Genomic DNA, 11,536 nt, shown 5'->3' with positions numbered 1-11,536 from the left:
TCACTTTAGTTGAACCGAATGTGGCTACGCCCGGTCCTTGCGAAGGTTAAAACAGCAACAACTTGACAAACTATCGTTGTGGTAAAACTTGCAACAACAAAGTAGAGGACGTCTAACTTGTTTTTGCAGGGCATGTTGTGATGTGATATGGTCAAGACATGATGCTATATTTTATTGTATGAGATGACCATGTTTTGTAACCGAGTTATCGGCAACTGGCAGGAGCCATATGATTGTCGCTTTATTGTATGCAATGCGATCGCCATGTAATTGTTTTACTTTATCACTAAGCGGTAGCGATAGTCGTAAAAGCAATAGTTGGCGAGACGACAACGATACTACGATGGAGATCAAGGTGTCGCGCCGGTGACGATGGTGATCATGACGGTGCTTCGGAGATGGAGATCACAAGCACAAGATGATGATGGCCATATCATATCACTTATATTGATTGCATGTGATGTTATTCTTTTATGCATCTTATCTTGCTTTGATTGACGGTAGCATTATAAGATGATCTCTCACTAAAATTTCAAGATAAAAGTGTTCTCCCTGAGTATGCACCGTTGCGAAAGTTATTCGTGCTGAGACACCACATGATGATTGGGTGTGATAGGCTCTACGTTCAAATACAACGGGTGCAAAACAGTTGCACACGCGGAATACTCAGGTTAAACTTGACGAGCCTAGCATATGCAGATATGGCCTCGGAACACGGAGACCGAAAGGTCGAGCGTGAATCATATAGTAGATATGATCAACATAGTGATGTTCACCATTGAAACTACTCCATCTCACGTGATGATCGGACATGGTTTTGTTAATTTGGATCACGTAATCACTTAGATGATTAGAGGGATGTCTATCTAAGTGGGAGTTCTTAAGTAATATGATTAATAGAACTTAAATTTATCATGAACTTAGTACCTGATAGTAACTTGCTTGTCTATGTTAATTGTAGATAAATGGCCCGTGCTGTTGTTCCGCTGAATTTTAATGCGTTCCTTGAGAAAGCAAAGTTGAAAGATGATGGTAGCAATTACACGGACTGGGTCCGTAACTTGAGGATGATCCTCATTGCTGCACAGAAGAATTACGTCCTGGAAGCACCACTAGGTGCCAGGCCTCCTGCAAGAGCAACACCAGAAGTTATGAACGTCTGGCAGAGCAAAGCTGATGACTACTTGATAGTTCAGTGTGCCATGCTTTACGGCTTAGAACCGGGTCTTCAACGACGTTTTGAACGTCATGGAGCATATGAGATGTTCCAGGAGTTGAAGTTAATATTTCAAGCAAATGCCCGGATTGAGAGATATGAAGTCTCCAATAAGTTCTACAGCTGCAAGATGGAAGAGAATAGTTCTATCAGTGAGCATATACTCAAAATGTCTGGGTATAATAATCACTTGATTCAACTGGGAGTTAATCTTCCGGATGATAGCGTCATTGACAGAATTCTTCAATCACTGCCACCAAGCTACAAGAGCTTCGTGATGAACTATAACATGCAAGGGATGAATAAGACAATTCCCGAGCTCTTCGCAATGCTAAAGGCAGCGGAGGTAGAAATCGCATCAAGTGTTGATGGTCAGTAAGACCACTAGTTTCAAGAAAAAGGGCAAAGGGAAGAAGAAGGGGAACTTCAAGAAGAGCAGCAAGCAAGTTGCTGTTCAGGAGAAGAAACCCAAGTCTGGACCTAAGCCTGAAACTGAGTGCTTCTACTGCAAGCAGACTGGTCACTGGAAGCGGAACTGCCCCAAGTATTTGGCGGATAAGAAGGATGGCAAGGTTAACAAAGGTATATGTGATATACATGTTATTGATGTGTACCTTACTAATGCTCACAGTAGCACCTGGGTATTTGATACTGGTTCTGTTGCTAATATTTGCAACTCGAAACAGGGGCTACGGATTAAGTGAAGATTGGCTAAGGACGAGGTGACGATGCGCGTGGGAAATGGTTCCAAAGTCGATGTGATCGCGGTCGGCACGCTACCTCTACATCTACCTTCGGGATTAGTTTTAGACCTAAATAATTGTTATTTGGTGCCAGCGTTGAGCATGAACATTATATCTGGATCTTGTTTAATGCGAGACGGTTATTCATTTAAATCAGAGAATAATGGTTGTTCTATTTATATGAATAATATCTTTTATGGTCATGCACCCTTGAAGAGTGGTCTATTTTTAATGAATCTCGATAGTAGTGACACACATATTCATAATGTCGAAGCCAAAAGATGCAGAGTTGATAATGACAGTGCAACTTATTTGTGGCACTGCCGTTTAGGTCATATTGGTGTAAAGCGCATGAAGAAACTCCATACTGATGGACTTTTGGAATCACTTGATTATGAATCACTTGGTACTTGCGAACCGTGCCTCATGGGAAAGATGACTAAAACACCGTTCTCCGGAACTATGGAGAGAGCAACAGATTTATTGGAAATCATAGACAGATGTATGTGGTCCGATGAATATTGAGGCTCGTGGCAGATATCGTTATTTTCTCACCTTCACAGATGATTTGAGCAGATATGGGTATATCTACTTAATGAAACATAAGTCTGAAACATTTGAAAAGTTCAAAGAATTTCAGAGTGAAGTTGAAAATCATCGTAACAAGAGAATAAAATTTCTACGATCTGATCGTGGAGGAGAATATTTGAGTTATGAGTTTGGTCTTCATTTGAAACAATGCGGAATAGTTTCGCAACTCACGCCACCCGGAACACCACAGCGTAATGGTGTGTCCGAATGTCGTAATCGTACTTTACTAGATATGGTGCGATCTATGATGTCTCTTACTGATTTACCGCTGTCGTTTTGGGCTTATGCTTTAGAGACGGCTACATTCACTCTAAATAGGGCACCATCAAAATCCGTTGAAACGACACCTTATGAACTATGGTTTGGAAAGAAACCAAAGTTGTCGTATCTTAAAGTTTGGGGTTGCGATGCTTATGTGAAGAAACTTCAACCTGATAAGCTCGAACCTAAATTGGAGAAATGTGTCTTCATAGGATACCCAAAGGAGACTGTTGGGTACACCTTCTATCACAGATCCGAAGGCAAGACATTCGTTGCTAAGAATGGATCCTTTCTAGAGAAGGAGTTTCTCTCGAAAGAAGTGAGTGGGAGGAAAGTAGAACTTGATGAGGTAACTGTACCTACTCCCTTATTGGAAAGTAGATCATTACAAAAACCAGTTTCTGCGACACCTACGCCAATTAGTGAAGAAGTTAATGATAATGATCATGAAACCTCAGATCAAGTTATTACTGAACCTCGAAGGTCAACCAGATTAAGATCCGCACCAGAGTGGTACGGTAATCCTGTTCTGGAGGTTATGTTACTAGACCATGACGAACCTACGAACTATGAAGAAGCGATGGTGAGCCCAGATTCCGCAAAATGGCTTGAAGCCATGAAATCCGAGATGGGATCCATGTATGAGAACAAAGTATGGACTTTGGTTGACTTGCCCGATGATCGGCAAGCCATTGAAAATAAATGGATCTTCAAGAAGAAGACTGACGCTGACGGTAATGTTACTGTCTATAAAGCTCGACTTGTTGCGAAAGGTTTTCGACAAGGTCAAGGGATTTACTACGATGAGACCTTCTCACCCGTAGCGATGCTTAAGTCTGTCCGAATCATGTTAGCAATTGCTGCATTTTATGATTATGAAATTTGGCAAATGGATGTCAAAACTGCATTCCTGAAGGGATTTCTGGAAGAAGAGTTGTATATGATGCAACCGGAAGGTTTTGTCGATCCAAAGGGAGCTAACAAAGTGTCCAAGCTCCAGCGATCCATTTATGGACTGGTGCAAGCCTCTCGGAGTTGGAATAAACGCTTTGATAGTGTGATCAAAGCATTTGGTTTTATACAGACTTTTGGAGAAGCCTGTATTTACAAGAAAGTGAGTGGGAGCTCAGTAGCATTTCTGATATTATATGTGGATGACATATTGCTGATTGGAAATGATATAGAATTTCTGGATAGCATAAAGGGATACTTGAATAAGAGTTTTTCAATGAAAGACCTCGGTGAAGCTGCATATATATTAGGCATCAAGATCTATAGAGATAGATCAAGACGCTTAATTGGACTTTCACAAAGCACATACCTTGACAAAGTTTTGAAGAAGTTCAAAATGGATCAAGCAAAGAAAGGGTTCTTGCCTGTACTACAAGGTGTGAGATTGAGTAAGACTCAATGCCCGACCACTGCAGAAGATAGAGAGAAGATGAAAGATGTTCCCTATGCTTCCGCCATAGGCTCTATCATGTATGCAATGCTGTGTACCAGAGCTGATGTGTGCCTTGCTATAAGTTTAGCAGGGAGGTACCAAAGTAATCCAGGAGTGGATCACTGGACAGCGGTCAAGAACATCCTGAAATACCTGAAAAGGACTAAGGATATGTTTCTCGTTTATGGAGGTGACAAAGAGCTCATCGTAAATGGTTACGTTGATGCAGGCTTTGACACTGATCCGGACGATTCTAAATCGCAAACCGGATACGTATTTACATTGAACGGTGGAGCTGTTAGTTGGTGCAGTTCTAAGAAAAGTGTCGTGGCGGGATCTACGTGTGAAGCGGAGTACATAGCTGCTTCGGAAGTAGCAAATGAAGGAGTCTAGATGAAGGAGTTCATATCCGATCTAGGTGTCATACCTAGTGCATCGGGACCAATGAAAATCTTTTGTGACAATACTGGTGCAATTGCCTTAGCAAAGGAATCCAGATTTCACAAGAGAACCAAGCACATCAAAAGACGCTTCAATTCCATCCGGGATTTAGTCCAGGTGGGAGACATAGAAATTTGCAAGATACATACGGATCTGAATGTTGCAGACCCGTTGACTAAGCCTCTTCCACGAGCAAAACATGATCAGCACCAAGACTCCATGGGTGTAAGAATCATTACTGTGTAATCTAGATTATTGACTCTAGTGCAAGTGGGAGACTGAAGGAAATATGCCCTAGAGGCAATAATAAAGTTATTATTTATTTCCTTATATCATGATAAATTTTTATTATTCATGCTAGAATTGTATTAACCGGAAACATAATACATGTGTGAATACATAGACAAACAGAGTGTCACTAGTATGCCTCTACTTGACTAGCTCGTTAATCAAAGATGGTTATGTTTCCTAGCCATATACATGAGTTGTCATTTCATTAACGGGATCACCTCATTAGGAGAATGACGTGATTGACTTGACCCATTCCGTTAGCTTAGCACTCGATCGTTTAGTATGTTGCTATTGCTTTCTTCATGACTTATACATGTTCCTATGACTATGAGATTATGCAACTCCCGTTTACAGGAGGAACACTTTGTGTGCTACCAAACGTCACAACGTAACTGGGTGATTATAAAGGTGCTCTACAGGTGTCTCCAAAGGTACTTGTTGGGTTGGCGTATTTCGAGATTAGGATTTGTCACTCCGATTGTCGGAGAGGTATCTCTGGGCCCACTCGGTAATACACATCACTATAAGCCTTGCAAGCATTGTGACTAATGAGTTAGTTGCGGGATGATGTATTACGGAACGAGTAAAGAGACTTGCCGGTAACGAGATTGAACTAGGTATCGAGATACCGACGATCGAATCTCGGGCAAGTAACATACCGATGACAAAGGGAACAACGTATGTTGTTATGCGGTCTGACCGATAAAGATCTTCGTAGAATATGTAGGAACCAATAAGAGCATCCAGGTTCCACTATTGGTTATTGACCGAAGAGGTGTCTCGGTCATGTCTACATAGTTCTCGAACCCGTAGGGTCCGCACGCTTAACGTTACGATGACAGTTATATTATGAGTTTATATGTTTTGATGTACCGAAGGTTGTTCGGAGTCCCGGATGTGATCACGAACATGACGAGGAGTCTCGAAATGGTCGAGACATAAAGATTGATATATTGGAAGCCTATGTTTGGACATCGGAAGTGTTCCGGGTGAAATCGGGATTTTTCCGGAGTACCGGGAGGTTACCGTAACCCCCCGGTAACTTAATGGGCCTTATTGGGCCTAGGTGGAAGAGAGGAGAGGAGGCTAGGGCAGGGCCGCGCCCCCCTTCCCCCCAGTCCGAATAGGACAAGGAGAGGGGGGCGGCGCCCCCCTTCCTTCCTCCCCTCCACCTCTTCCCCCTTCCACTCCTAGTCCAACATGGAAAGGGGGGGAGTCCTACTCCCGGTAGGAGTAGGACTCCTCCTGGCGCGCCTCTACCTCCTAGGCCGGCGGCCTCCCCCTTGCTCCTTTATATACGGGGGCAGGAGGGCACCTCTCTAAACACAATTGATCAACGATCTTTTAGCCGTGTGCGGTGCCCCCCTCCACCATATTACACCTCGATAATATCGTTGCGGAGCTTAGGCGAATCCCTGCGTCGGTATAACATCATCATCGTCACCACGCCGTCGTGCTGACGAAACTCTCCCTCAACACTCGGCTGGATCGGAGTTCGAGGGACATCATCGAGCTGAACGTGTGCTGAACTCGGAGGTGCCGAACGTTCGGTACTTGATCGGTCGGATCGTGAAGACGTACGACTACATCAACCGCGTTGTGTTAATGCTTCCGCTTTTGGTCTACGAGGGTACGTGGACAACACTCTCCCCTCTCGTTGCTATGCATCACCATGATCTTGCGTGTGCATAGGAATTTTTTTGAAATTATTACGTTCTCCAACACCTTTGTGGTCAGCAAGAATCTGCATAACGGGTCATACTACCTTATAGATGTTTGAGAGCACAAAGACTCACGTAAATCGGAGGAGGAGACCCACCGGCCGTGGAATATCGCTCATCTTCGGCCTTATTATAGTTGAGCTACAGGCTCTGCTTATGTACATAGTTATGACAATGTATATATTATGATCAATATAGTAAACCGGAGCCTCAGCTAAAGCGGGGTATCTGTTGTTTTTCTTATATCATGTGTGGTCACATGGGGGCTTCTGTTTATAAAGCGGCGACCCCTTGATTCAGATTATAAAGCCTTATATAAAAATCACTTGGGGGCTTGGTTGTACTCGAACCATAGCTACACCTCTTGATCGGCGCAAGGCCACTCGAAAAATCACTTGGGGGCTTGGTCATACTCAAACTATAGCTACACATCTTGATCAGCGCAAGGCCACTCGAAAATTCACTTGGGGGCTTGGTCGTGTCCGAACCATAGCTACACCAAAAAAACAACTTAGGGGCCAAAGAGAGTGTTGCAAAAGAACAACTCAAACATAGGCACCCACTAAGCACAGCTCACAATATTACTTGGGAATTCTTTGCTATCGCAATGAACAAAGAGTCTACACTTGTAATAGGCTATCAAGCCACGGCTTGGAAGCCTGGTGTATACACCTAAAACCCCGGGATAGCCTGCCTTTTTTAAGTAAGTCACTCCGTCCAGGTAAACCTGGTATGACCCGCCGAACTTCGACAAGTCAATCTCATAAGACCCTGAACTTGTCAAAGTTAAAACGACGATTGGTTAAGGATTGAGGACCATCTTAAAAGGCTTTGTAAAATGGTTTAACTCAGTGGCCTGGCAGCCCATGAAAAGCCTCGAATTTGGGGCCTGGCAGCCCGTGAAAAGCCTCGACTACAAGTTTCCATATGCTTTTATTTGCTAAGTTTTTTCTCCTTTGATGAGATTTATGATGTTTTTGATAAACCGGCGTTCATTAACCCGGTTCGGCTTTCAACTACAAAGTTGTCAGTACATGATCAGTTATAATCCGGGGATTATTAACCCTGTCTGGTTTCGACTATAAGTCGCCAGAATTGAATATGGATAAACCGGTGTTTATCACAACCCGGAACGGTTTTATCATAAACGGCATAATATGACAGGAGTTATTGCTACTCAAGATTAGGGTTATTACCCTCACTACAACAGTTGGTCAGCCAACATTATGACTCAAGGTCACAGGTATCAATTATATTCATATTTGATTATCTTTTTACAGCCTTGGTTATAAACTCTGGCTATATATCTGGGCATCATGACCCGTCTGGCGGTAAACCGCCAGGACACTATCAACTTCTTGTATGCAGGAATAGCTTGAATAAATCGCTATGGATCATGAAACATCATATGTCTTAAGCATGGTGGATTAACAAATGTCAGGCACAAATAAATATGCACGATGGCATAGCAGACCAAGTGTTTAACTAGCCTATTACAAGGCGTTTCAATGCCCAAAAGAATAATTGTTATTTGGCAACTATTGTAGCACGCAAGGCTAAACCGGCCTCCGGATCATGATTCGTCACCAAGTTGACTTGACGGTTGTGGATCATCTTGCACCGGTTCATCCTCCTCCTCTCTACCCAGTGGCTAGAAGTCAATGGTTGCCCAGTCGATCCCAGTTAGGGCTTGGAATACAGCTTCATCGCTTATAAGGGTGGACGGTTCAATGTCAGGGGCATAAGTGTGCTTACGGATTGGCGGGATAAGATTTGGAGCCTCGGGAGTCGGTGCAGCGACCCGTTTGTTGTTGGCATCATAACTCGCCTGGTAAAATGAAAGATCAACTTCTTCAACCAATTGACAAGCCAGTGGACATACTTCCCGGTTTATGGCTCGGAGGTCATCATTGCCAAATTATGATCCGTCTTCTTTTAAGCTCCGATAGCCTTTACCCACATCCACCGGATCAAGATCAGGCACCCATGCTTTTACCCGGGTTAAGGCGGTCAAAGCACCAGCCCTTGCAGCATATCTCTTTAGCTCTTCTACCCGGGCAAGCAGCATTGACAACCTTTCTAAGGTATCTTTGATTAAAGTTTGGGGCGGCTTGTTGTGAGAAGCAGTGCAGATAATCCATTGCGCGCCGGTATATAACTGCTTTATAAGAGTATAGGCAGCCTTCAGTTTCTTCTGTACGTCAGAGCCCAGATGGCTAATCCGGGTTCCTGCATCATTATAAGTATCAGTAAACCCGCGATGTATGGATGATATGTTGAAAACTTAAAGCCAGGATAGTTACCAAACACAGCAGTAGTCATGGCATGAATTTGCCGCTTTACACCAGTCAGCTCGTCTACCACCAGTTTAAGAGCTGCTTCTTTGTCCTCGGCTCTTTTTTGCAATGCGGATTTTTCTATCTCCCAATCCGCCTACTCCTTGTTGAAACTCTCCTTCAGCTTTTCCATAGCGGCTAAGGCACTGGTCAGCTCATCTTTGGCTTTGGAGGTTTCTGCTTGCTGGGACTTGATGTTTTCTTGCAGATCAGCGGTTTGAGTTTCCTTTTTGCTCAGCTCAGCCTATAAGAGACAGACATATCATGAGTTGTCATTTGATTAACGGGATCACCTCATTAGGAGAATGACGTGATTGACTTGACCCATTCCGTTAGCTTAGCACTCGATCGTTTAGTATGTTGCTATTGCTTTCTTCATGACTTATACATGTTCCTATGACTATGAGATTATGCAACTCCCGTTTACCGGAGAAACACTTTGTGTGCTACCAAACGTCACAACGTAACTGGGTGATTATAAAGGTGCTCTACAGGTGTCTCCAAAGGTACTTGTTGGGTTGGCGTATTTCGAGATTAGGATTTGTCACTCCGATTGTCGGAAAGGTATCTCTGGGCCCACTCGGTAATACACATCACTATAAGCCTTGCAAGCATTGTGACTAATGAGTTAGTTGCGGGATGATGTATTACGGAACGAGTAAAGAGACTTGCCGGTTACGAGATTGAACTAGGTATCGAGATACCGACGATCGAATCTCGGGCAAGTAACATACCGATGACAAAGGGAACAACGTATGTTGTTATGCGGTCTGACCGATAAAGATCTTCGTAGAATATGTAGGAACCAATAAGAGCATCCAGGTTCCACTATTGGTTATTGACCGGAGAGGTGTCTCGGTCATGTCTACATAGTTCTCGAACCCGTAGGGTCCGCACGCTTAACGTTACGATGACAGTTATATTATGAGTTTATATGTTTTGATGTACCGAAGGTTGTTCGGAGTCCCAGCTGTGATCACGAACATGACGAGGAGTCTCGAAATGGTCGAGACATAAAGATTGATATATTGGAAGCCTATGTTTGGATATCGGAAGTGTTCCGGGTGAAATTGGGATTTTTCCGGAGTACCGGGAGGTTACCGTAACCCCCCCGGTAACTTAATGGGCCTTATTGGGCCTAGGTGGAAGAGAGGAGAGGAGGCTAGGGCAGGGCCGCGCCCCCCCTTCCCCCCAGTCCGAATAGGACAAGGAGAGGGGGGCGGCGCCCCCCTTCCTTCCTCCCCTCCACCTCTTCCCCCTTCCACTCCTAGTCCAACATGGAAAGGGGGGAGTCCTACTCCCGGTAGGAGTAGGACTCCTCCTGGCGCGCCTCTACCTCCTAGGCCGGCGGCCTCCCCCTTGCTCCTTTATATACGGGGGCAGGAGGGCACCTCTCTAAACACAATTGATCAACGATCTTTTAGCCGTGTGCGGTGCCCCCCTCCACCATATTACACCTCGATAATATCGTTGCGGAGCTTAGGCGAATCCCTGCGTCGGTATAACATCATCATCGTCACCACACCGTCGTGCTGACGAAACTCTCCCTCAACACTCGGCTGGATCGGAGTTCGAGGGACATCATCGAGCTGAACGTGTGCTGAACTCGGAGGTGCCGAACGTTCGGTACTTGATCGGTCGGATCGTGAAGACGTACGACTACATCAACCGCGTTGTGTTAATGCTTCCGCTTTCGGTCTACGAGGGTACGTGGACAACACTCTCCCCTCTCGTTGCTATGCATCACCATGATCTTGCGTGTGCATAGGAATTTTTTTGAAATTACTACGTTCTCCAACACCTTTGTGGTCAGCAAGAATCTGCATAACGGGTCATACTACCTTATAGATGTTTGAGAGCACAAAGACTCACGTAAATCGGAGGAGGAGACCCACCGGCCGTGGAATATCGCTCATCTTCGGCCTTATTATAGTTGAGCTACAGGCTCTGCTTATGTACATAGTTATGACAATGTATATATTATGATCAATATAGTAAACCGGAGCCTCAGCTAAAGCGGGGTATCTGTTGTTTTTCTTATATCATGTGTGGTCACATGGGGGCTTCTGTTTATAAAGCGGCGACCCCTTGATTCAGATTATAAAGCCTTATATAAAAATCACTTGGGGGCTTGGTTGTACTCGAACCATAGCTACACCTCTTGATCGGCGCAAGGCCACTCGAAAAATCACTTGGGGGCTTGGTCATACTCAAACCATAGCTACACCTCTTAATCAGCGCAAGGCCACTCGAAAATTCACTTGGGGGCTTGGTCGTGTCCGAACCATAGCTACACCAAAAAAACAACTTAGGGGCCAAAGAGAGTGTTGCAAAAGAACAACTCAAACATAGGCACCCACTAAGCACAGCTCACAATATTACTTGGGAATTCTTTGCTATCGCAATGAACAAAGAGTCTACACTTGTAATAGGCTATCAAGCCACGGCTTGGAAGCCTGGTGTATACACCTAAAACCCCGGGTTAGCCTGCC

Source organism: Triticum aestivum, chromosome 4D (genome assembly GCF_018294505.1).
Source record: "Triticum aestivum cultivar Chinese Spring chromosome 4D, IWGSC CS RefSeq v2.1, whole genome shotgun sequence".
In the NCBI taxonomy this organism is placed as follows: domain Eukaryota; kingdom Viridiplantae; phylum Streptophyta; class Magnoliopsida; order Poales; family Poaceae; genus Triticum; species Triticum aestivum.
Note: the sequence above shows the minus strand (reverse complement) of the source record.